The sequence below is a fragment of the Bufo gargarizans genome, chromosome 7, assembly GCF_014858855.1.
Source record: "Bufo gargarizans isolate SCDJY-AF-19 chromosome 7, ASM1485885v1, whole genome shotgun sequence".
NCBI lineage: Eukaryota > Metazoa > Chordata > Amphibia > Anura > Bufonidae > Bufo > Bufo gargarizans.
Window position 1 is genome coordinate 129,019,763 of NC_058086.1, and position 24,255 is coordinate 129,044,017.

Below are 24,255 nucleotides of genomic sequence, written 5' to 3' on the forward strand. Positions count from 1 at the left end.
TTGCTGGGACCCCCACCAATCAGGAGAACGGGGGCCCCATAGCCCCTGCGGGTCCATTGCTGCTCCCCTATAATGACCAGAGCGGTCAGTCGCACATTCTATGGGAGTTCTGGAGATAGCCGAGTACAGAAATGAATGGAGTGGGCCTGGCGACTGGCCGCTCCGGTCATTTCAGTGGAGAATAGAAGAGGCCTGCAGGAGGTACGAGGCCCCCGTTCTTGTGATTGGTGGGGGTCCCAGATGTAGGTCCCCCCCCCCCCCCCCCGATCTGATAGTTTTCCCCTATCCTGTGGATAATATATGCAACTATAATAACGGGAACATCAAGCTACTTGGAGATGGTCTTATAGCCTTTACCTTTAACATGTTTGTCTATAATTTTCTTTCTTTCTTTCTTTTTTATTTATTATTGAAGATAATTGTTACAATAGCAAAATACATAGACACTCATTTGAAATATTTTGCAGTAATAAAGTGGAACAAAAAGAATAGAAAAGTCAAATAAAATAAAATGCGGTAGTTCTTACTACCTAAAAGTACAAAGTAGCGAATCGACAATTGCTGGCCCAGGTAATCAAATTAAATGTTGCAAAGGAGATATTGCCATGCAGAACAGTCTAACCATAGGTATTACACACTTCTAATGATGAATTGAAGTATGTATTGATTCTCCTAAAAAAAAGAGAGAGTTATATTTACATGATAAACATACATCCCATGTATTTTTGAAAGCCACAATGTTATCCAGCAAAGAAGCAATCATGAACTCATGCCAGCAATTATTGTTCACTCCTTGTATTACTCTAGCCATTGATGGTATGGCTGGAGTTCTCAAGTTATGTGCAATTTATTCACTCACTACAGTAAGCACATGGAGAATAATAGTTTTGTAGAATAAAGAAAATTGTCCGGAGTTGATGTTCAGTAATGGGGCCTCAATAATTATTAGAAAACCACATATAAATGATAAAAGTCCCCCAATCCTTTTCCAGAACCTCAAAATACATGGGCATTCCCACCATATATGTAAAAAGGATCCAATTTCCCGACATCTCCAGCATGTACTGGGAACGTCGCTAAACAAGGACATCCTTGCAGGCACCATAAACCATTGATATAGTAGTTTCCTAGATATTTCAATATGATTTGAGCATCTAGAGATTTGGGGAATTACAGTGTATGCTTCCTGCCATTCAGTTTAAAAGGATCCTATAACAGTAAGATATTCCCTTATTTATGGTTGAGATGGAAGTAATCCAACTGCCCATTGGAGATTTTGGTGTTCCAGCGGCCAGATTATATTAGCTAAAGTATGTCTGTAAAAATGTAAAAGTATCTGAGGGTGATAGTGAAAATTTGTTCTTTAAACTCTTAAAGCTGGTAGGTCGGTTATCTGAGATTAGATCTGATAATTTACATATGCCTTTTGATCTCCAATTAGACAAATCGCTGATCGGTATAATGGATTCAAGCAATTCAATACCTGCATCCAGAAAGTTCATGGAAAACAGTTTGTGTTTAATAACTAATGTCCACCAGGAATACATGAGAGATAATAAGTGGTATATGGAATAGTGTGGCAGCCTCTAATTTCGCAGATACAGTATACCTAGTCTGTCTAGACTGTAAGTTTCAATGTCAACCCAGTGTTTAGATGTATCTCGAAGCCAGAGAGGTTTTAATTGATCTAATATGACAGCTCAATAATAGTAGCTAATAGAAGGACTTCACCATACCCCCATCTTAACCTCCCTATAAAGTATATCCGCTCTAACCTTTTGGGGTTTTATTGTTCCAAATAAATCTCATTAATAAAGATTGGATCTTTGTTAGAAAGGCGTTAGATAAGCGAATCGGGACGTTTCTAAACATATAATATTTTGGGAATTATTAACATTTTGACAGCTGCTATGTTTCCAAACCAAGAGACTTCACCAGTTCTAAAACTATTTAGTTCCTTCTTAATTTCACCAAGAAGGGGTAAGTAGTAGGTCTCGAATAGCTTAGAGACAGGGTATGTGAGTTTTATGCCTGAATATGATAAAGCTGAAGTTTCCCATCCAAAAGAGTATCCAGATTTTAGTTGTGATACTGTCTTAGATGGAAGACCTATATTCAGGATAGATGGTTTGGATTGATTCACTTTATAATATGAAACCTTAGTAAAGTTGGTGAGTGCCTTGATAATAGCTGGGAGAGACTCTGCAGGGTTTTTGCATATGAGAATAATGTCATCTGCAAACAATCCTATACGGAGCTCAGTTTGGCCTATACCCTGTAGAGAGGGGTCAGCTCTTATTGTTTCAGCTAAGGGTTCAATCATAAGGACAAAAATCATGGGGGATAAGGGGCAACCCTGTCTTGTACCGTTTGTAAATGTGAAACTTTGAAATAAAAAACATGAAGAAAAAACTGATGCGGATGGGCTGGAATAGAGAGCCATCACAGCAGAAAGATTTTTTCCAAATTTACAAAGCACCTCTTTCAAATAACCCCAGTGGACTCTATCGAACACCATCTCTGCATCCGAGGATAGAAGCAAAGAAGGCGTTTCAATCTGCTCCACAAGTAAATTAGATCTACAATCTTCTGGTGCCATCAATTGTTTGTCTATGTTTTATAAAGCCCACCTGATCTGTTTTATTATTCTTGGGAGGATGTTAAGCAATCTATTAGCCAATATTTTGGAGTAGATCTTCAGATCTCCATTTAGTAGGGATATTGGACTGAAATGTTCTGCTTTATTTTGTGTTTTCCCTGGCTTGGGGAGAGTGACAATTAAAGCATGAAGCATTTCCCTCGGTATGTTGCCCATGTCCATTATATTGTTAAATACTAATAATAAATGAGGAATAAGGTGGTTCATTTTTTTATAAAACTCGTTTGAGAGTCCGTCTGGACCAGATTTATTTCATTTATGTTTCTGAATAACTGATCCAATTTCTTTCATTGAGAGAGATGGTAAACTCAAAGCACTCAGAAAAGCTTGTATAGCTTTTTTATTTGGTCGAGGGGTCTGAGAATCATGCTTTAGGTTATATACATCTAAATAGTACTCCGCAAAGGCATTGGTTATGCCCTGAGGATTAAGTAGTTTGCTCCCTTTTTTATCATAATGATAAGGGATTTTAGCTTTTGCCATTTTGTTTTTATATTTACCGGCTAACAAGCGTCCTGCTTTATTCCCCGTTCCATAAAAGTGCACCCTATTCCTCCTATACAAATATTCATAGTGATCATGGTACAATCTGTATAGCTGGGTTGGTAGGTCTTTGAGTTCACCTATCTGCTGAGGAGACATCTGAGTCTTGTTTTTAGGTTCAAGCACTTTAATGCTTTTTAAAAGCTCCTCTATTTTTTTTTTCCTTTTAGATTTTTCTCCATAGCTGCCAATTGTATACATTTGCCTCTTATCACTGCTTTATAGGCACACCAGTTCGTAAGAATAGATGTATCCTCATGGTGGTTAAAGTCTCTTTTTCCAATCTCATGCCTGTTTACCTATCAGATAATAAGGAGTTGTTAATTCTCCATGGAGATTGGGAAAATAAGTTGAATTGCTCCTCTATTGATATGCATATTGGTGCATGATCGGACCAGGTAATGCTTCCTATAGTAGATTTAGATACTCTCTACAACAGTCTCTTGTCAATGATTGCCATATCTATTCTGGAATATACCTTATGAGGGTGATTAAAAAAAAAAAAAGAGTAATCTCTTTCTGACGCATGTAAGATTCTCCATGTGTCATAGAGATCTTCTTTATGGAGAATATTATATAAATCTGTGTTTTTTTCGTTAGATTTAAATGGGAATGTATCTAATGTGGGAATTAATACCTTATTGAAGTCTCCAATGAGAATCAAAGCTCCCTTTCCCTCTCTCTTGAGAATACCCAAGAGACGCCTGAAAAACCTGCTCTGCTTTTTATTTTGCGCATACAGTGATTAAATGCAATATGGTAGATTATTGATTATGCAGTTTAAAATAATGTAACGCTCATTCTTATTATTGACAATAGAGAATGCTACTGAGTTTCTTATAGCTATTAATACGCCTCTTTTTTTTACATGAGTTAGGTGTAGTATATATATGCAGGAAATTTCTATTCTTGAGCCTATGGGAGTCCTTCTGGTGCAAATGGGTTTCTTGTGCACACATTGCATCACACATAAGTGATTTGGCCTCTTTCCACAAGAAGGACCTTTTAATTGGGCTATTCAGGCCCTTAACATTCAATGACACTATCGTTACTACCATGTTTAATGATACCAAAGGTTGGCATTAGTGTATCTTCTAAACTAAGGAATAAACTTACATATCTCCCATGCATTCTATTGAAAAGCGAAAAGTGTGCTGGACCAGTTGTAACTAACAAAAACAATATGCAAATAGGTCCTAAAGCATTGACCTGTTTAAAACTTAAAAAACATGTGTTTTTCTCAAGCCACCCTGACTCACATAGTTGGTCTAGTCGTGACATTGGGGGGTTAGATAGCATCTCTGAGTGTTGCCACCCAGGGACCTCACCTAGCCTACCTTAATCAGATAGTGAGAGAGAAGAGTAAACATTATGTGGTGCACAGAAGGAGAACAAAAGCTGTGTTAGACAACTTAGCTAGCAGTCCAAAGGACATTTCATTCAGGTGGATCCTATAATTTCAATTTCTCCCATCTTGATCTTTAACTCTTCAACCAGGTGAATGTTTCAATGACTTAGAGGATCCAATGACTGTCCACTCTTGCTTTAGGGTTGGTTTTTTCTTGCTTGGCAGTGGTGACTTTTCCATCGTTGAGGGAATTTGGAACCAATTCGCCACCAGTTTGGAAGCTGCTTGAGGGGAGTGTAGAGTATGATATGATCCATTCCTGTATATTATCAGTTTGACTGGTTAACCCCATCTGACGGGATACCTTTTTCTCTCAGAATTTTCGTTACTGCAGAGAATTTGTGCCTTCTGTTGAGAGTGGCAACCGACAGGTCTTCAAACAAAGAAATGTCAGCATATTTTTCTGGTAAATCAGTAGCATTTCTGGCTGCAGCCATTTTTTTTTTTTTTGAATTGGTAAAATTGCAGCCTGGCCAAAACATCTCTAGGTGCAGACGGAGGCAATTGTTTCTGTTTGGGGGTTCTATGTACCCTATCTATGATCATGTCTCTTTGATTAGAGTCCGGTAGCAGGATGACGAAAAAGATGATTAGGAAGTCCCTTAATTGTTCAGTTTGTACCGTTTAAGGAATCCCACGAAATCTAATATTGTTTCGGCAGGATCTGTCCTCAAGATCCACCAGTTTAAGCTTAACTGCCCCATGTCATCATACAACTCATTCTGCGTGTCCACTAGTGAGTTATGTGCATTCTAAAATTCATCCATTTTACCCTCTAAATGGGCCGTTCTGTCCCCTATGTCCTTTATTTATTTATTTATAGATATTTTGTACTGGTTTTTGAAAGTCCTCTTAAATAGAGCTGCGTAGCTCTTGTAACAGAGCCCTCGTGCTAGTTTCAGTAATGGCAGTGCCAATATTTGCTAACTGCATTCGGTTGTTGAGCCTGTTGGTAGCTGTGTTAGGGGATGAGACTGACCTGGTTGAGGGAGAGCCCAATAGTGTGCAGGATCTAAGTGAGTCTTGTGAAGTCTGGTAATCAGGATTCGCTGCACTTGCAAGCGATGAGGCATGTGGCAAACTTTCGTCAGTAGCTGCGTCATCCTCTCTCTGTGTGGTGCGGGTGCCACCTTGGGAATTGCTCGCCGGCTGAAAGAAGGACGTCATCTTTTTCTGTCTTTTTCTGCCTCCCTTTCACCATCTCTGCAGGTCTGGGATGTTTAGCCAGCTGAGTAGGAGTCAAATAGCTAAGTTAGCCGTCTTTTCTCTATGCTTTGAGACGCTTTTAGAGTAGGCTAGTGGCGGGGAAGATTCTCACACAGTGGTCCTACTTGGCATCTGACCAGGCCCCCCCCCCCCCCCCCCCATTTTCTTTCTAATCTCCTAGGACAACTCTCTCCTTAGCTTTCTTTGGCCCATGTTCAGGGTAGTGCATACCATGATACCAAAAAGCTTAGTGACTACTTTTCACCCTTTAAATAGGCAGACTGACTAATTGCAAGTTAGAAGACACCTGTTCCTATGGTCAAATTATTCTCAATCTTTTCTAGGGATGCCATCATTTTTGTCCAGGCCAGTTTCATTAGTTTGTTTTATAAATGATTCTCTTAAACCACAATTCAAATGCAAGGTATGATTTAGTTGATATCCAGTAAATTTTATTTAGTCATTTATTATTTTTATTCATTTATTCAAGCTATTTCACTGACTATTGTGGATTCTTCTTTCTTTAACAGAAGGGTACCAACAATTTTGTCCAAGTGTGTATGTTTCATGACAAAAGAAAAAGGAAAAAGTCTGGTACCGTGTTAGCCAATAGAAAACTAGTATAGTGCTCTCATTAAGAGAAACAAAATAGAAGTATTGCAGGTTTGATACCTTTTAATGGCTAACAAAAATAGAAGTAATGATATTACATAGCGAGCTTTCGAGACATCACCAGTCCCTTCATCAGGCGTACTACAAGAATATAGGAAGAGACAGCAATATACACTCACCTAAAGAATTATTAGGAACACCATACTAATACGGTGTTGGACCCCCTTTTGCCTTCAGAACTGCCTTAATTCTACGTGGCATTGATTTAACAAGGTGCTGATAGCATTCTTTAGAAATGTTGGCCCATATTGATAGGATAGCATCTTGCAGTCGATGGAGATTTGAGGGATGCACATCCAGGGCACGAAGCTCCCGTTCCACCACATCCCAAAGATGCTCTATTGGGTTGAGATCTGGTGACTGTGGGGGTCATTTTAGTACAGTGAACTCATTGTCATGTTCAAGAAACCAATTTGAAATGATTCGAGCTTTGTGACATGGTGCATTATCCTGCTGCAAGTAGCCATCAGAGGATGGGTATATGGTGGTCATGAAGGGATGAACATGGTCAGAAACAATGCTCAGGTAGCCCCTGGCATTTTACTGATGGCCAATTGGCACTAAGGGGCCTAAAGTGTGCCCAGAAAACATCCCCCACACCATTACACCACCACCACCAGCCTGCACAGTGGTAACAAGGCATAATGGATACATGTTCTCATTCTATTTACGCCAAATTTGGACTCTACCATTTGAATGTCTCAACAGAAATCGAGACTCATCAGACCAGGAAACATTTTTCCAGTCTTCAACAGTCCAATTTTGGTGAGCTCGTGCAAATTGTAGCCTCTTTTTCCTATTTGTAGTGGAGATGAGTGATACCCGGTGGGGTCTTCTGCTGTTGTAGCCCATCCGCCTCAAGGTTGTGCGTGTTGTGGCTTCACAAATGCTTTGCTGCATACCTCGGTTGTAACGAGTGGTTATTTCAGTCAACATTGCTCTTCTATCAGCTTGAATCAGTCGGCCCATTCTCCTCTGACCTCTAGCATCAACAAGGCATTTTCGCCCACAGGACTGCCGCACTGGATGTTTTTCCTTTTTTTTTTCCTTTTTCGCACCATTCTTTGTAAACCCTAGAAATGGTTGTGCGTTAAAATCCCAGTAACTGAGCAGATTGTGAAATACTCAGACCGGCCTGTCTGGCACCAACAACCATGCCACGCTCAAAATTGCTTAAATCACCTTTCTTTCCCATTCTGACATTCAGTTTGGAGTTCAGTAGATTGTCTTGACCAGGACCACAACCCTACATGCATTGAAGCAACTGCCATGTGATTGGTTGACTAGATAATCACATTAATGAGAAATAGAACAGGTGTTCCTAATAATTCTTTAGGTCAGTGTACATACAATAAGAACAGAGACATGGGGGAATGAATGGACATTTCAAAAACAACAGAACAGAATATCAAAGATCTTGAGAATGAGCCCTTAATTATCTTACAGATAAGCGGTGTGAAAGTTTTATGGTCTCTAAATTGATGTTATCTCAGAGACCTGGTGCCCCGACTATATCTATAGAAGACTCTTTAGATCTTGTAGTGTGTCAGAAATCCTGTGGGAAAAATTCAGTCCAGTATTCAAAGTGTCAAGCAGTGTTATAAATTTGTATTCCCAAATTCTTCTAGCTCCCCAACACACAGCAGGACTATAAGATCCCTGGGAAATTCACATGTTCTACATCTAATGTTGTTTATCTGATTCTCTGCACTAAATGCCCTGTTCGGGGCCTCTACGTTGGAGAAACAGAACAGAAACTCAATGCAAGGATGAGGTCCCACCGCCACACAATTAAAGAGAAGAAGCTACACTTTCGTGTGGCTAAGCATTTCTGTAGCCCAGGACACAATGAAGAACACATTAAGGTTCTCAAATTAAAAGGTAACTTCAAATCCCAAAGAGCTAGAAGAATTTGGGAATACAAATTTATAACACTGCCTGACACTTTGAATACTGGACTGAATTTGTCCCCAGAATTTATGACACGGTACAAGATCTAACGAGTCTTCTATAGACATAGTCGGTGACCAGGTCTCTGAGATAACATTAATTCAGAGACCATAAAACTTTCATACCCCTTATCTGTAAGCTAATTAAGGGCTCATTCTCAAGATCTTTGATATTCTGTTGTTCTGTTGTTTTTCAAATGTCCATTCATTCCCCCATGTCTCTGTTCTTATTGTATATATATTGCTGTTTTTATTATTATTTATTATTATTAAAGCGCCATTCATCCCATAGCGCTGTACATATGAAAAGGGGTATACATATATAATACAGACAATTGCACTTAGCATAAAAAAGACGAGTTGAAAACTGGTACAGAAGTAGAGAGGGCCCTGCCCGTGAGGGCTTACAATCTACATGGTATTGGAGAAGGACACTGTAGGTGAGGGTGAAATTGGTCATGGTGGTATAGAGGCAGCAGGGTCACTGATTGTAGGCTTGTCTGAAGAGGTGGGTTTTCAGGTTTCTTTTGTAGGTGTCTGATATGTTGGAGTAGCGAGTTTCAGAGTGTGGGGGATACATGGAAATCTTGGAGGCGATTGTGGGAAGAGGTGATAAGAAGAGAGAAGAGAAGAAGGTCTTGTGAGGATCGGAGAGTGCGTGTGGGGATGTATCGGGAAAGTAGCTCAGAGATGTAGGGAGGGGACACGTTGTGGATGGCTTTGTATGTATTTGTTAGTATTTTGAATGGAATTCGCCGGGCAATGGGGAGTCAGTGAAGGGATTGGCAGAGAGGCAGAGGAGTTACAGGGTGAGAGGTGTATTAGTCGGGCAGCAGAGTTGAGGATAGATTGGAGGGGTGTGAGAGTGGTAGATGGAAGGCCACAGAGGAGAATGTTGTAGTAGTCTAGGCGGGAGATGATGAGGGCATGTACAAGCATTTTCGCAGATTCAAAGTTAAGGAAAGCGCGGATGCGGGAGATGTTTTTGAGTTGGAGGCGGCAGGTGGTGGAAAGGGCTTGGATGTGCAGTCGGAAGGAGAGGGCAGAATCCAAGGTCACTCCAAGGCAGCGGACTTGGTTGACCAGGAAGAGTGTGCAGCCATTGTTTCTTCCTTTATTCTTGTAGTATGCCTGATGAAGGGACTGGTGATGTCTTGAAAACTCGCTATGTAACATCATTACTTCTATTTTTGTTAGCCATTAAAAGGTATCAAACCTGCAATACTCAGATTTTGTTTCTCTTATTGAGAGCACTAAACTTGTTTCATGATACAATTCCTTTAAATACCCAATTATCTTAAACAATACCTGTTCACGAAGTCTTTATTGTATGCCAGCAATGTATACAGCAAGGCACTAATCCTAATGGGGTCACTAACCTTTCAGAGACATATGAAAAATTGACATTGGTGATGATCTGAGCGCTGAGACTCAACGATTCCTGGAATGAGAGGAGAGAAGCGTGCCCTCTCCCCACTGCATGAGTTTATGAGTCTGTCTCGATTCCCTCCTCAGCAGGAGAAGTGAGAGCGGGATATGTGTGCAGTGCTATACGTCTCTCTTCTCGTTCTAGGGATCGTTGGGGGTCTCAGCACTCGGACCACAAATAATCTAAACCTTTGACATATCAAAAGTTTTGTGATAAGTTATTGACACTTTAAAATAAGAAGAAGGGAAACACTTATTGGCTGTCATGTTTCAGACCAAACATTGGTATTGGATGAGTTATAGCCTCAGAAACCTTTAGGTTATGAGTAAAGACCTGTTAGCGGCAGCGCAGGCAAGATAGCCATCCCCAAAATTATGTACAGAAAATAAAATAACAAAAATAAAGAAAATGGAAAAACTGCAAGGGGAGGCCTTATACAAAAAATGCACCTGTGAAAAAATAATTGCCATATACTGTACATGCGCAAAGTCAAGACTCGGAAATAGTGCATTCAGGTAAAAACATTGAAAATTGTTAGTGGAATTGTGTTACAAATCTCCATTTTAATACAAACCTGTGTAAAACGTAACAGCTGTACTGAAATTACTTCTGCAGCTCCTTCCCACTGCAACGATGGAAGCATCAAATTTTAGACCACAGGAGAGTTGTTTGTAGCTGCAGGAAGAGTTGCTGGTTTGGCAATAATGCTGATCTCCCTGAGGTCCAGTAGCGACTGCTGTATAATTCATTGCTCCTGCTGTCTCAGGCCATGATAGAGTTACTACAGTAGACTCACAATTTATATTAGCTTGAGCTTGACTTGGCACACAAGGAACTGCACAATAGGAAGTATATTATTACATTTATTTAAATAAGAATGTTAATAAAAGTTGTTAATAAAATATCTAAATTTCCCAAAACTTGCTACTACCTGGCATTAGTAAGATCAGATCTTGTAGCCCTTCATTCCTCAAAGTAACAACCAAAAGAAAACCTCCCGCCACACTAATATGAACATTTCTTTCATGTGCATCCATTGGTTTGTTACTGTCAGGATTTGAACCCAGATTCGCTCTGGTAGTTGGGATATGCGGGTGCAGTACAGAGGCAAAGTACAAGTTCGTAATTCAAATGTCCGTGTTTATTCACACATAAGGTCAAACAAAAAACACCAAGTATAAAGTTTGTGCATAACAAAAAAAGTCACCTTGTCGGCGGTTCTGCATTTAGCAATCAAATTTCAGGCTTTAGGTGGCCTGCTCTCCCAATACACAGGTCTCAACTTTTCAGCCTAGCACAGGGCTCAGTTCCCACACCAGCGATTGTCAGAGCTCCTCTGTCAGAGTGAAGTATTCACTCCCAGCTGACACTGCTGGCTGGGTTTTTTATAGGCCAGTCAAGACTCGGCCTGGAACGTGGGGAGTAGTCACCCACCCATCACTCTGACTACTCCCAGTAAGAGCCGTCCCGGATCAGCTATACAGCCATACTAAAATAGCAAAGTGTCAGTCAGCAATAGCTGCCGCTAACACATGAAAATACCGGCTCTTACTTCACCGAGACCAGGAAACTCGGTGACCTTCCGTCAATGACAGACCTTTGCACCTTCCTATAACAAATTATATATATATATATATATATATATATATATATATATACACACACACACAGGTGCTTGAAAGTTTGTGAGTTTTAGAATTTTCAGTATTTCTGCATTTGTTCATTTATTTATTGAGGGAAATGATCCAACATCAGATCACTGCTTGCCATCATTGATGGAACAATGAATTCTGAATTAAACCAGCAAATTCAAAAGAAAAATGTCAAGACACCTGTCCATGAGCTGACTCCCAAGAGACATTGACTCCCAAGAGACTTAAAGTGAGCAGTTCATGGGTGGAAACCCACCAACATAATATAGTGGAAGCTGCTTTGTAAGGATGAATGGGCTATAATTCCTCCAAGCTGATGTGCAGAATTTATCGACTTCTGCACAATAGGGTCACAAGAGATACTGAAAGCAAAGGTCCCCATACTTTTGCCACTCACAGACATGATATTGGATCTTTTTCCTCTATAAATAAATGACCAAGTCTAATATTTATGACTAATTTGATTTGTTTTTTTTATCTACTTTTAGAAGTTATGTGAAAATCTAATGTAGAATTATTGATAATACTGATAAACACAGTTGGAATCGCTGCATCCACAACAACCCAATCTATTAAAATACCCCATTTACCTGCGTTGTGAACAGCATAAAAACAGTAATCCCATAATTGAAGGGGATTTTTATGCCACCTCGTCGTCACCAAATTTTTTTTAAAAAGAAGTGATCTAAATATATCCCAAAATCGTACAAACTATAGCTTGCCACAAAAAAAAAAAAAAATGAGAGCTCCACTGGCAGAAATATAACACAATAATGCTCAGTGAGCACTGCAAAAAGCAAAACCCTAAAAACATTGGCAGAATTGCATTGTTTTTTGACACTGTCATCCCCAAATATTTTTGGAATTTACCTGATGTACCTTAAATTAATGCCATTAAAATACAACTTGCGTTGCCTAAAAAAAACCTCATATGGCTATATCAATGGGAAAAAAACTAAACAAAAAGGTATAGCTTTTAAAATAAAGAGATACAAAAACACTGAACCTTAAGTGTCAAACTAGTTTAAAGGGATTCTGTCACCAGTTTTTGACCCCCACATTCAAAAATATGGTTATGTGCATGGTGCCCTTGTGATTCCTAATGTGGTCTTATAAGCTAAATCTGTAGGCTCATTTAGTGTAAAAAACGTTTTATCTAACCTGTCATTCATCAGATTAAGGTGCCCAGGAGGACGCTCATGTCTCCAAGATGCTGCCCGCTGCCGCCGCCGTTCGTGCCCAGCTGTTCAGGTCATCGGGAGGTTGAGCGAAGTGCCGGCGCATGCGCACTTCGCTCAATGAAGCCGAACGGAGAAGTCCGCACGGGCGCATCAGGCACAGGCCTGTGCGCACGCGCGGGATCTTAGAGAAGAAGGAGGGGGGAGTGAGGGAGAGCCGGAGGCGTTGAAAAGGATTCTAAGGCGGCGCTGATGACTGCAAAGGAGGAGCTGGGCACATCGCTGATGACAGCAAAGGAGGAGCTGGGCACATCGCTGATGACAGCAAAGGAGGAGCTGGGCACATCGCTGATGAAAGCAAAGGAGGAGCTGGGCACATCGCTGATGAAGCCAAAGGAGGAGCTGGGCACATCGCTGATGAAGCCAAAGGAGGAGCTGGGCACATCGCTGATGAAAGCAAAGGAGGAGCTGGGCACGAACGGCGGCGGCGGGCGGCATCTTGGAGACATGAGCGTCCTCCTGGGCACCTTAATCTGATGAATGACAGGTTAGATAAAACGTTTTTTACACTAAATGAGCCTACAGATTTAGCTTATAAGACCACATTAGGAATCACAAGGGCACCATGCACATAACCATATTTTTGAATGTGGGGGTCAAAAACTGGTGACAGAATCCCTTTAATGTCTAAACAAATCCAAAAAATACACTCAGCACTGTCATGTACTAAAAGGTCACACTGCTGGATGAAAAGGGTGTTTTTAAAAACTACAACAAATTGTATTATAAGATTACCAATGTCCTCAACACAGTCAATAGTAACTAGTAAATGCCTCTACAGTATTTATTGGTGCTTTGTTCCCAATGTCAACTGTACAGTTAGCTTATTTCGTATGTTCTGTCACTTTTTGATTGTTCTTGTGCAAATATAATTTGACACCTTTTACTACAGTGCAAAATACAATAAATCTATACATGGATGTTGCAGTAAATATAGAGTAAAAAATCAATACTTGTAAACATCAACATAAGTTATGCTACTCTTGTCCAAGGAGACCAAACCTGAAGAAATCATCAGTTCCATAAGTCACAGTAGAATAACTATGCAGTATTTCAGTCACATTGACCTGTTAAAGGTCCTCGATAAAGATCTCAGTGACTGATATTCTAAACTGAGCTCGTTTGGATTAGCCTTCATTTCTTAATCATCTGAGATTACTGAATCCACTAGAGCACATTAGCTTTATAAAACCATTGCCACCAGGGAGATGGGTACATACTGTGGTGCTCATTTGACAGCTACTCTTTCATGACCATCATGAACCTGATCCAAAGGGGAATGTGGGCACTGAGAATACACTTTGTGAAGCTAAACTGAGCAAAAATATAAACGCAACACTTTGGGTTTTGCTCCCATTTTGCATGAGCTGAACTCAAAGATCTGAAACATTTTCTACATACGCAAAAGAACCATTACTCTCAAATATTATTCACAAATCTATCTAAATCTGTGTTAGTGAGCACTTCTCCTTTGCCAAGATAATCCATCCCACCTCACAAGTGTGGCATATCAAGGTGCTGATTAGACAGCATGAATATTGCACACAGGGCCATCTTTAATAAGGGGCAAAAGGGGCAGCTGCCCCGGGCCCAGTTGCTCCTGGGGGGCCCAAGGCAGCTCCCTCTTGAGCCCTGCTGGCCAGTGGCCACTGCCCCGGGTGTCAGGCTGCCATGCCATGCCTGCCGGCACTCCAGGCAGTGAACTATGAGAGCTGTGATTCTCTTAAAGACCTTAGATGATATCATCACCATGTGACCAGTAACCTAGCAATATTACTGGTCACATGGCTATGATGTCATCAAAGGTCCTGTCTACCAGGAGTGTTGCTGCAGGAGAAGTTTGCCTGACTTGTGGAGCTTTTTTGTGAAGATTACATCAGGAAAAGGTGACAGGGGCTGTTATACTAATATACTGTAAGCTACTGTATACTGTGGGGCATAACCTACATAGACAAATGCCAGACCGCTGGTACTCATTAAATTCTTTTTTACAAAAAACATTATAATTTAATAACATACATGATTAAAAGAATCGGTGCAGGAGATAAAAAGCAACATCACTGGAGGAGACATACAGTGGACACTAGTCCCTATCCCTTCAACATGATTGTTAAAAAAAATGCATATATGGAAATTCATACAAGACAGGAAAATAGGACAATTACCCATACTGTGTCTCCTCCAGGATGGCGCCAACCCCAACGCGCGTTTCGGTGTACCTTCGTCTGGGGTATACTGTGGGGGGCTGTATACTGTGAGGTGCTGTATACTGTGGGGTGCTGTATACTGTGAGGTGCTGTATACTGTGAGGTGCTGTATACTGTGGGGTGCTATACTGCTCTACTGTATACTATGGGGTGCTGTATACTGTGGGATGCTGTATACTGTGAGGTGCTGTATACTGTGGGGTGCTATACTGCTCTACTGTATACTATGGGGTGCTGTATACGGTGGAGTGCTGTATAGTGAGGGGTGCTATACTACTGTATATTGTGGGGTTCTGTATACTCTGGGGTGCTATACTGCTCTACTGTATAATATGGAGTGCTGTATACTTTGGGGTGCTATACTGCTCTACTGTATACTATGGGGTGCTGTATACTTTGGGGTGCTATACTGCTCTACTGTATACTATGGGGTGCTATATACTGTGGTGTGCTATAGTGCTCCACTGTATACTATGGGGTGCTGTATACTGTGGGGGGCTGTATATTGTGTGGTGCTGTATACTGTGGTGTGCTATACTGCTCTACTGTATACTATGGGGTGCTGTATACTGTGGGGGGCTGTATACTGCTCTACTGTATACTGTGGGGTGCTGTATACCGTTGGGTTGCTGTATACTGTGGGGTACTATACTGCTTTACTGTATACCTGGGGTGCTGTATACTGTGGGGTGCTGTATACTGTATACTGTGAGGTGCTGTATTCTGTATAGTTTGGGGTGCTGTATACCATGAGGTGCTGTATACTGTGAGGAGCTGTATATTGTGGAGTGCTTTGCTGCGCTACTGTATACTGTGGGGTGCTGTATACTGTTGGGTTGCTGTATACTGTGGGGTGCTATACTGCTTTACTGTATACGGTGGGGAGCTGTATATTGTGGAGTGCTATACTGCTCTACTATATACTGTGGGGTGCTGTATACTATAGGGTGCTATACTGCATACTGCGGGGTCCTGTATACTATAGGGTGCTATACTGCATACTGTGGGGTGCTGGGGTGCACTGTAATGCTAGGGTGAGCCAAGCCCCGGTCTACTTCCTGCAGAGCGGTGCCCACTTCCAGCCTGAGCCCAACTGCCCAGAGCACTGATCCTGAGCCGCTGGAGTCTTCAGAACTGGAAGTATTTACAGTCATTCACTGTACTCTACCAGAGGTGTGGATTTATTTTGTTTGTGTGTTGTGGTGGAGGGCGTGATTGCAGGCTCGGGTGTGGGAAGGCGGGATCCAGGGGGCCCAAGTAAATTTTTGCCCAGGGTCCAATCAATATTAAAGACGGCCCTGATTGCACAGGTGTGCCTTAGACTGCCAACAATAAAAGGCCACTCTGAAAAGTGCAGTTTGATCATACAGCATAATGTCACAGATGTTGCAACATTTCAGGGAGTGTGCAATTGGCAGGCTGACTGCAGGAATGTCTACCAGAGCTGTTGCCCATGCAATGAATGTTAATTTCTGTACCATAAGCCGTCTCCAAAGGCCTTTCAGAGAATTTGGCAGTACATCCAACCGGCCTCACAACCGCAGGCCACGTGTAACCACACCAGCCCCGGACCTCCACATCCAGCATGTTCACCTCCATGATCATCTGAGACCAGCCACACGGACAGCTGCAGCAACAATTCGTTTGCATAACCAAAGAATTTTTGCACAAACTGTCAGAAACCGTCTCAGGGAAGCTCATCTGCATGCTCGTCGTCCTCATCGGGGTCTGGACCTGACTGCAGTTCGTCGTCGTAAGCGACTTGAGTGGGCAAATGCATTTGATGGCGTCTGGCATGTTGGAGAGGTGTTCTGTTCACGGATGAGTCCCGGTGTTCACTGTTCAGGGCAGATGGCAGACAGCGTGTGTGGCGCTGTGTGGGTAAGCGGTTATGGACAACGAACACAGGTGCATTTTATGATGGCATTTTGAACGCACAGAGATACCGTGATGAGATCCTGAGGCCCATTGTTGTGCCATTCATCCCCGACCATCACCTCATGTTGCAGCATTATAATGTATGGCCCCATATTGCAAGGATCTGTACACAATTCCTGGAAGCTGAAAACCTCCCAGTTCTTGCATGGCCAGCATACTCACCGGACATGTCACCCATTGAGCATGTTTGGGATGCTCTGAATCGGTGTATATGACAGCATGTTCCAGTTCCTGCCAATATTCTGCAACAGCTATTGAAGAGGAGTGGACCAACATTCCACAGGCCACAATTAACAACCTGATCAACTCTATGCGACAGAGATGTGTTCCACTGTGTGAGGCCAATGGTGGACTGGTTTTCTGACCCCATCCCCCCCAGTAAGGCAAAACTGTGCACATTTCAGAGTGGACTTTTATTGTGGGCAGTCTAAGGCATACCTGTGCAATATTCATGCTGTCTAATCAGCACCTTGATATGCCACACCTGTGAGGTGGGATGGATTATCTCGGCAAAGGAGAAGTGCTCACTATCACAGATTTAGACAGATTTGTGAACAATATTTGAGAGTAATCTGTCTTTTGTGTATGTAGAAAATGTTTCAGATCTTTGAGTTCAGCTCATGCAAAATGGGAGCAAAACTGAAAGTGTTGTGTTTATATTTTTGCTCAGTGTAATTAAGTGGCACCAGTTAAAGTAAAGCTGGTGCAAACCTATAAAGTCATCAACCTTATCTGGCATGAGTATTTATTTAAATATTTTTCAACCAATATCAATGAAGATAAAGCTAATGGAGTCAGTGAGCATCCATCTTACCTGTATACAAGGCAGTTGGTGAGCTCGGTATACTCTTGCACTGATCATTCACTGCTGTCACCATCACGTCATAGGTCTGACCACATGGCAGCTCATGGATCTCACAGCCAAGGTCAGTATTGTTACATATAAGATACTGCTTTTCTGGGGTCCTCAGCATTGAATAATAACTCTGAGCTCCAAGGGACTCGTCCCAGCTCAACGTGACCACTGAACTGGAGCAGTCTACATCTGAAACCACATTGTGAGGCTGGCAGGGAGCTGGAATTACATAGCAAGTAATAAAGCCTTGACCATGGGAAATATTGACAATGGTATGCTGACATGTCAGGGGAATGCATATGACAAAATGACATCACTTGTAGATGAACGAACTTACCAGACATGAGTTTAATTGGGATGGCCGCTGGCCCGCTACATTGAGTATTGATGGCAGTAACTGTGACATTGTACGTTTGTCCACACTTTAGCTGATTGATAATGCAGTTTGTATCTGTTGTATGACAGGAGAACATCTCGCCTACTGAACTAGTCACATTGGCGATGTAGCTCATGGCGCCAGGAGTCTGATGCCAAGACAAGGAAACTGAGTTGTTGGAACAGTTGAACTGTGGTATCTCCTGTACTGGGACACAAGGAGCTGAAAAGCCATAATTATTATAGTATGTCTGTTATTATATATGCTGTTCACATACCTGCCATTAGTGATGAGCGGCAGGGGCAATATTCGAATTCACGATATTTTGCGAATATTTGGGCGAATATTCGCCATATATTCGAAAATTCGAATTCTAATTTGTGATCTCCGGGCATTATAAAATTTTTCCGAAAATTTGCATAAAAATTCGCATGAACTGGTATTTAAAAAAAAATCGAATATTCGCAATTACGAATATATTTTGCGATATTCTAAATATTCGCGAATTCTCGAAATGCCGATATTCGTGATTAAAATTCGCAATTCGAATATTCGTGATCATTACTACCTGCCATATACTACATTCTGTATTTACACTGGCGTCATACTGTACTTTATATATAAATTTGATTCTATTAATGTAATGTATATAGGGACTGAGGCTGACTTCATGACCTTAGCTCAGGGTTATTTAGCAGGCATACCCATGGGGCCTCTCGTGCTGAACCTTTGGTCACTTACAGTACATTTCCAAATTGTAATACTGAATGCACTCACCGGTGAGCAGTTCTATGGGCAGGCTTGCTTTACTGTAGCTATTCTTATTGGCTGCAAAGACAGTTATTAGGTATTTCTGTCCACACTTTAACCCCACGATGTCGCAGATTGTGGAAGTGGAATGGCAAACATAATCTCCAACATCTGGAACAGTTGCCAAAGCGGTGTAGTTTTCTGCTCCCGCGCTGAGGTCCCATACAATGGTTGCAACATTTGTCACACAATCCACCGTGGCAGTCACATTTTGTGGAGTACAAGGAGCTGAGGACCAAGCACACAGATATTAGGAAAACATATATACAACCAAAGATGAAAGAAAAAAGATGAAGGGAACTGAAAAAGGCTGTTGGAAATGATCTACCGCCATTCAGAGGATCTATCATTTGGATTCAGTCAGGTTGCCACAGACATATAGAGAAATCTTACACGTAAGGGCAAAGAACCTTTAAAGGGCTTTTCGGATACTTAGAGACTGTAGGTCGTCAATATCAGATTGGCAGGGTGACAACACTGGAAACTATAAAGTGGACAAAAGATTCATCCACTGTGTGGTTTCCAGCAGCCACATACTGCAGCTTAGCTCCCTTTCACTTAAATGGGAGCTGAGCTGTGGTATCCAGCCACGGCCACTACCAGTGGATGAAGCCTTCTGCTGTATCATTTTCCACACCAGCAGCTGCCTGAAACAGCTGATCGGAGGGGGTGTGGGGTGTCGGACTCCCACCTATCTGATATTGATGACCTATCCAGAGGACAGACCATCCATATCTTAAGTCCCAGAAAACCCCTTTAAGGAGGCATCAAAAAATGAAATTACCAGACGGCTAAACTTAGTATTTTCCTTCTAGTATTGTAAGACTCCAGTCAAATTTCTGGATGATCAAATACCAGATAAAAGGAAATTACTTTAAATTCCTGTAAGTAAAGGTCATTTTTTTTTTTTAAAGAACAGTATTTTTGTTGTTTACCATCATAAGGAAACATAGAGGAATGGAAATAAAGGTTTGTATGTGTATGTTTGATACATCTCCTCATCGTTGCCACATGGCCAGTATTCCACAGGCATAGATGGTATTTTGCTCAGGTTGCCAGTACCGGTCATTTGTCTGCACTGCTTGGGAGTCCCAGCTCTGACTCCAGATATGGAGGGGAGGGGGGTATTCCCAAGCGTTGTTACAAGACATTTTATATTTTTTTTACTTATTGTGATTATTGTAATTTATTTTGTACATTTTTTGTAGTTGCTAAATAGCATTGATTCTTATAGTTCAGTGGTTAGAGTCTTTGCCTTCAATGCAAAAGGTTGGTTTGCAACCCGTCAGAGACAACTTTACATTAGAGACTTAACGAATGTTAAATACAGAGGGGTGTCCCCAACAGGATAAAAAAAAAAAAAGATTTTTTTAGATTCCAGTACATTGTACATGTGAATACATAATACATAGGAAAAATACTGTATGCCCCTGGAATTCGTGATGGACTGATATAAATGATTAGTACAGTATATTATAGTCTCACCTGTTTGGAGGGATTGTGTGTAACTCGTGTTACTGCTGCAGTACTGGCCATTCGCTGTCACAGCCATACTATACTGGGAGCCGCACTGGAGGTCTGTCACCATGCAGCTCGTGTTTGTAGTGTGACATTCGTACTTGTCACCATCGAATCCTCTTATGACAGTTGTGTAACTTATTGCTCCAAACGAGCCCAACCAGGATACATTCACAGCTTCAGCGCTAATCAGAGGTGTTATGTTAGTGGGGGTGCAAGGTGCTGGAACACAAGTAGAAGCAATACATTAGTCTGTATAATGAGAACATGCTGTATACTAAGCAGTTGTGCTTACAGCTCTTCATATTATTCGAGATACCACTGTCTGTGCAGTGATCCCACGAGGAGCCGGAGTGGTGGAAGAAAGAGGTAGTGGCTCTCGCTGTCACAGTCAATCACAGTGGCTGTCCTCACACCATTACTCCCTAGGGCCATCCAGTGAAAGAAGGGGGCACCCTTTCTTCCCTTTAGGGCATACCCTGATTCTGGGACTCCAGCCTCATGGCAGCTGGAGTGCCTTCAGTGTTAGGTGTTTGCATGGGTGCAGCGTATGGTGTAGGAGTCAGAAAACCAGGCCAGTGGTAGAAGAACAAAGATTTCTCTTTACTGTAGTGCAAAATGAGAGTTGTAGTACATCTAACTATAGTAGACACAGCACTAACTGTACACATTGCAAATTCTCTCCCAGATGGAGATGTATGGATTTACACAAGGATGGGAGTAATGGCCCTCTTGGTACACTATCTTGCTTAAGTCTCTCTCAGTGGAATCTATGGCAGGCAACTGCACTTTAGCAATTATGCCTGTAACGTGAACTGCAGTGTACACATTGAATGATACTATTGGCCCGGGTCGTTCCTTAAGTTTGTAGGGTCTTAACAGTAGTAAACTCTGTGTTGCCCTCAACAGTGGTTACCTTACTGACTCCAATGCTTGGCCATGCAGATTCTAGGTTCTCTTCTTTCTTTCTCTCTCTTTTTGTTCTTTTCTTTTTGTAGATCTTGCAGAGATCTGTTAGTCTCTGAAACTTTCTTGGGCATGTGAAAAGGGAGCATGAGACAACAGCTTCCTCTTTGTCTCTCTGAACTCCCACTATATGCTAGGGGTGCAACCTGCAGGGGCTGTACCAGAATTGTTAACCCTGGCCATGTCTACTATACCTTGCTATGCTGGGTGTAATACATTACATGGCAATACATAGCATAACACCATATTACATTAAGGAACAAAACATTTGTAGTTATCTGCTGATTTGGGGGGCTGCATGCGTAACAAATCAGACAAGCCAAGAGCAATGCTTCCAGTTGGGCAATAATTTCTCAGCCACAAAAATTGAGAAAAATATTCATGTGCCCTAGAGCCTAATGACCCAAAAGACCCTTTGCAACATAAGACCCCAGTATTGTAACTATTACATGGTAGTGGGGGCTCTCTTATGTTGTGGCCCAGGGTCTTCATCTTACGCCTCTGGGTCAGACCAACATTGCACTGCAACTTGAAGACCCTATTCAGATGTGACATTTACTCAGATAGAAGATCATATCTTGAATTAACACTAATTGGTATTGTCATGTATTTTAGGTGATTGGTTTGAATATCTTCTCAGACATTTTTACATATTACTAACAAACCATTGTTATTCATAGCAATGGGTTCATGCATTCAATAAATACTGAGTATCAATTTTGATTTTATTCATTACACACAATAGAACTTTCAAGATTTAGTTAAATGGGTTGTCCCATGAAAATATTCTACAGTTTTCAAACTAGCACCTGGATCTGAATACGTTTCTAAATGCATGTAGTTAAAAATCTAGTATAGCCACTGAGTTATTCAATAAAATGTATTTGTATAGCGCCACCTGCTGTTAGTCCTTTTTCTTATTTCTTTGTCCTGCTCACGATCCATGATAAAGGGCTAGTTTTAGGTTTGTTAGAAAGAGATTGTCATGTACTATATGATGTCTGATTAAACATTTTTACATTAATCATGTGATAATACTTCTAGTTCTCTGTTCACACTAGAAATAATGGAGCCATGACCAGTATGATAGATCAATTTTCAAATGGATCTCGAATGATCCTGATGGATCCCTTAACTTTTAATGGGTTCTGTCGGGGTACTGATGTTTTTGGTGGCAGTAATTTACTGTACAAAACGCCAACCTTGCCATAAAAAACTGGAACCTAAACAAATCGGGAAAATAGAGTTTATCCCATGACTGTCTCTAACAAACCTCGAACCAGCCCTGTACCTCACATGGATCCAGAGCCCCCCCCCATGCATTGCTTGGCTACATTCTCTTTAGGCAGGCAGCTCAGGGGGTATGACTTTTCTACTACAGCTCAGGGGGAGTGTCCTTTCTCAGGGGATGTGTCCTTCCTGCTGCAACTCTCTCCCTGTAACTGTCACTGCTTCTAACAGTAGATATGGCCGATGGCAGTTTAAGGATGGAACCGAGCATGTGTGCCCACCTCAGCAGGCAGATGTACACATTACTGTACGGGGGTAGCTTTATAATGAAGTACAGAGAATATCTCAGAAATGGAGCATTTGTGTAACAGAAATAAAATTACAAATGTAGCTATATTAAAATAGCATTTAACAGTACACAAGGCGATATAAACACAATAGTACTAATCATTTAGAATATAAAGCATTATAATAAAACACTAGACATTAAGCCTGTTACAATAAAGGGCGCTAGAACAGTAGTGCATAAACATTAGTAGGAACAGTCTATATTAAATGGCAAGGGAACTTGACCACACTGACTGGTGGCTGAGACTGATGGCTGGTGGCTGTATTTGGTGGCCAGGAATGGTGGCTGTGGCTGAGATTGCTGGCTTGTGGCTGAGACTGCTGGCACTGAGTGCTGGCTGTGGCTGAGACTGCTGACTGCGGCTGGTGGCTGAGACTGCTGGCACTAACTGGTGGCTGAGACTGCTGGCTGCGACTGAGACTGCTGCCACTGACTGGTAGCTGTGGCGGAGACTGCTGGCTGCAGCTTGTGGCTGCTGGCACTGAGTGCTGGCTGTAGCTGAGACTGCTGGCACTAACTGGTGGCTGAGACTGGTGGCACTGACTGATGGTTGAGATGGCTGCCACTGACTGGTGGCTGCCACTGCTGGCACTGTGACTGGTGGCGGTGGCTGTGGCTGTACGACTGACACTGACTGCTGGTGCCGAGACTGCTGGTAGCGACTGGTAAGTCAAACTGCTGACAGGGGCTTCGCTCTATATAGCTGATCGTACTGTGACTAATGAACAGAAATGGCAGCTGGGACTGACGAACAGAAATGGTGGCGCTCCGACCTGCTTGCCGGCGTGCAGGTGTGGCCGGTGCAGGCGGCATGTGGAGTGCCGTGTCCTGATTGGTCGGCGCGCTGGTGTGAGTGGTGTGGAGAGTGTGTTATTATTAAGATTATTTCTGCAGTAAAGAAATCTTTTGCTAGAGGCAGTTGTGCATTGTGTGTGTGTTTGTGTATACTATATATATTACTCTTTTTAGGGCTCTTTCACACCTGCGTTATAGTCTTCCGGCATAGAGTTCCGTCGTCGGGGCTCTATGCCGGAAGAATACTGATCAGGATTATCCTAATGCATTCTGAATGGACAATCCGTCCTTCAGGATGCATCAGGATGTCTTCCGTTCCGGAACGGAACGTTTTTTGGCCGCAGCATGCTGCGCTTTTTGCTCCGGCCAAAAATCCGGAACACTTGCCGCAAGGCCGGATCCAGAATGAATGGCCATTGAAAGGCATTGATCCGGATCCGGCCTTAAGCTAAAC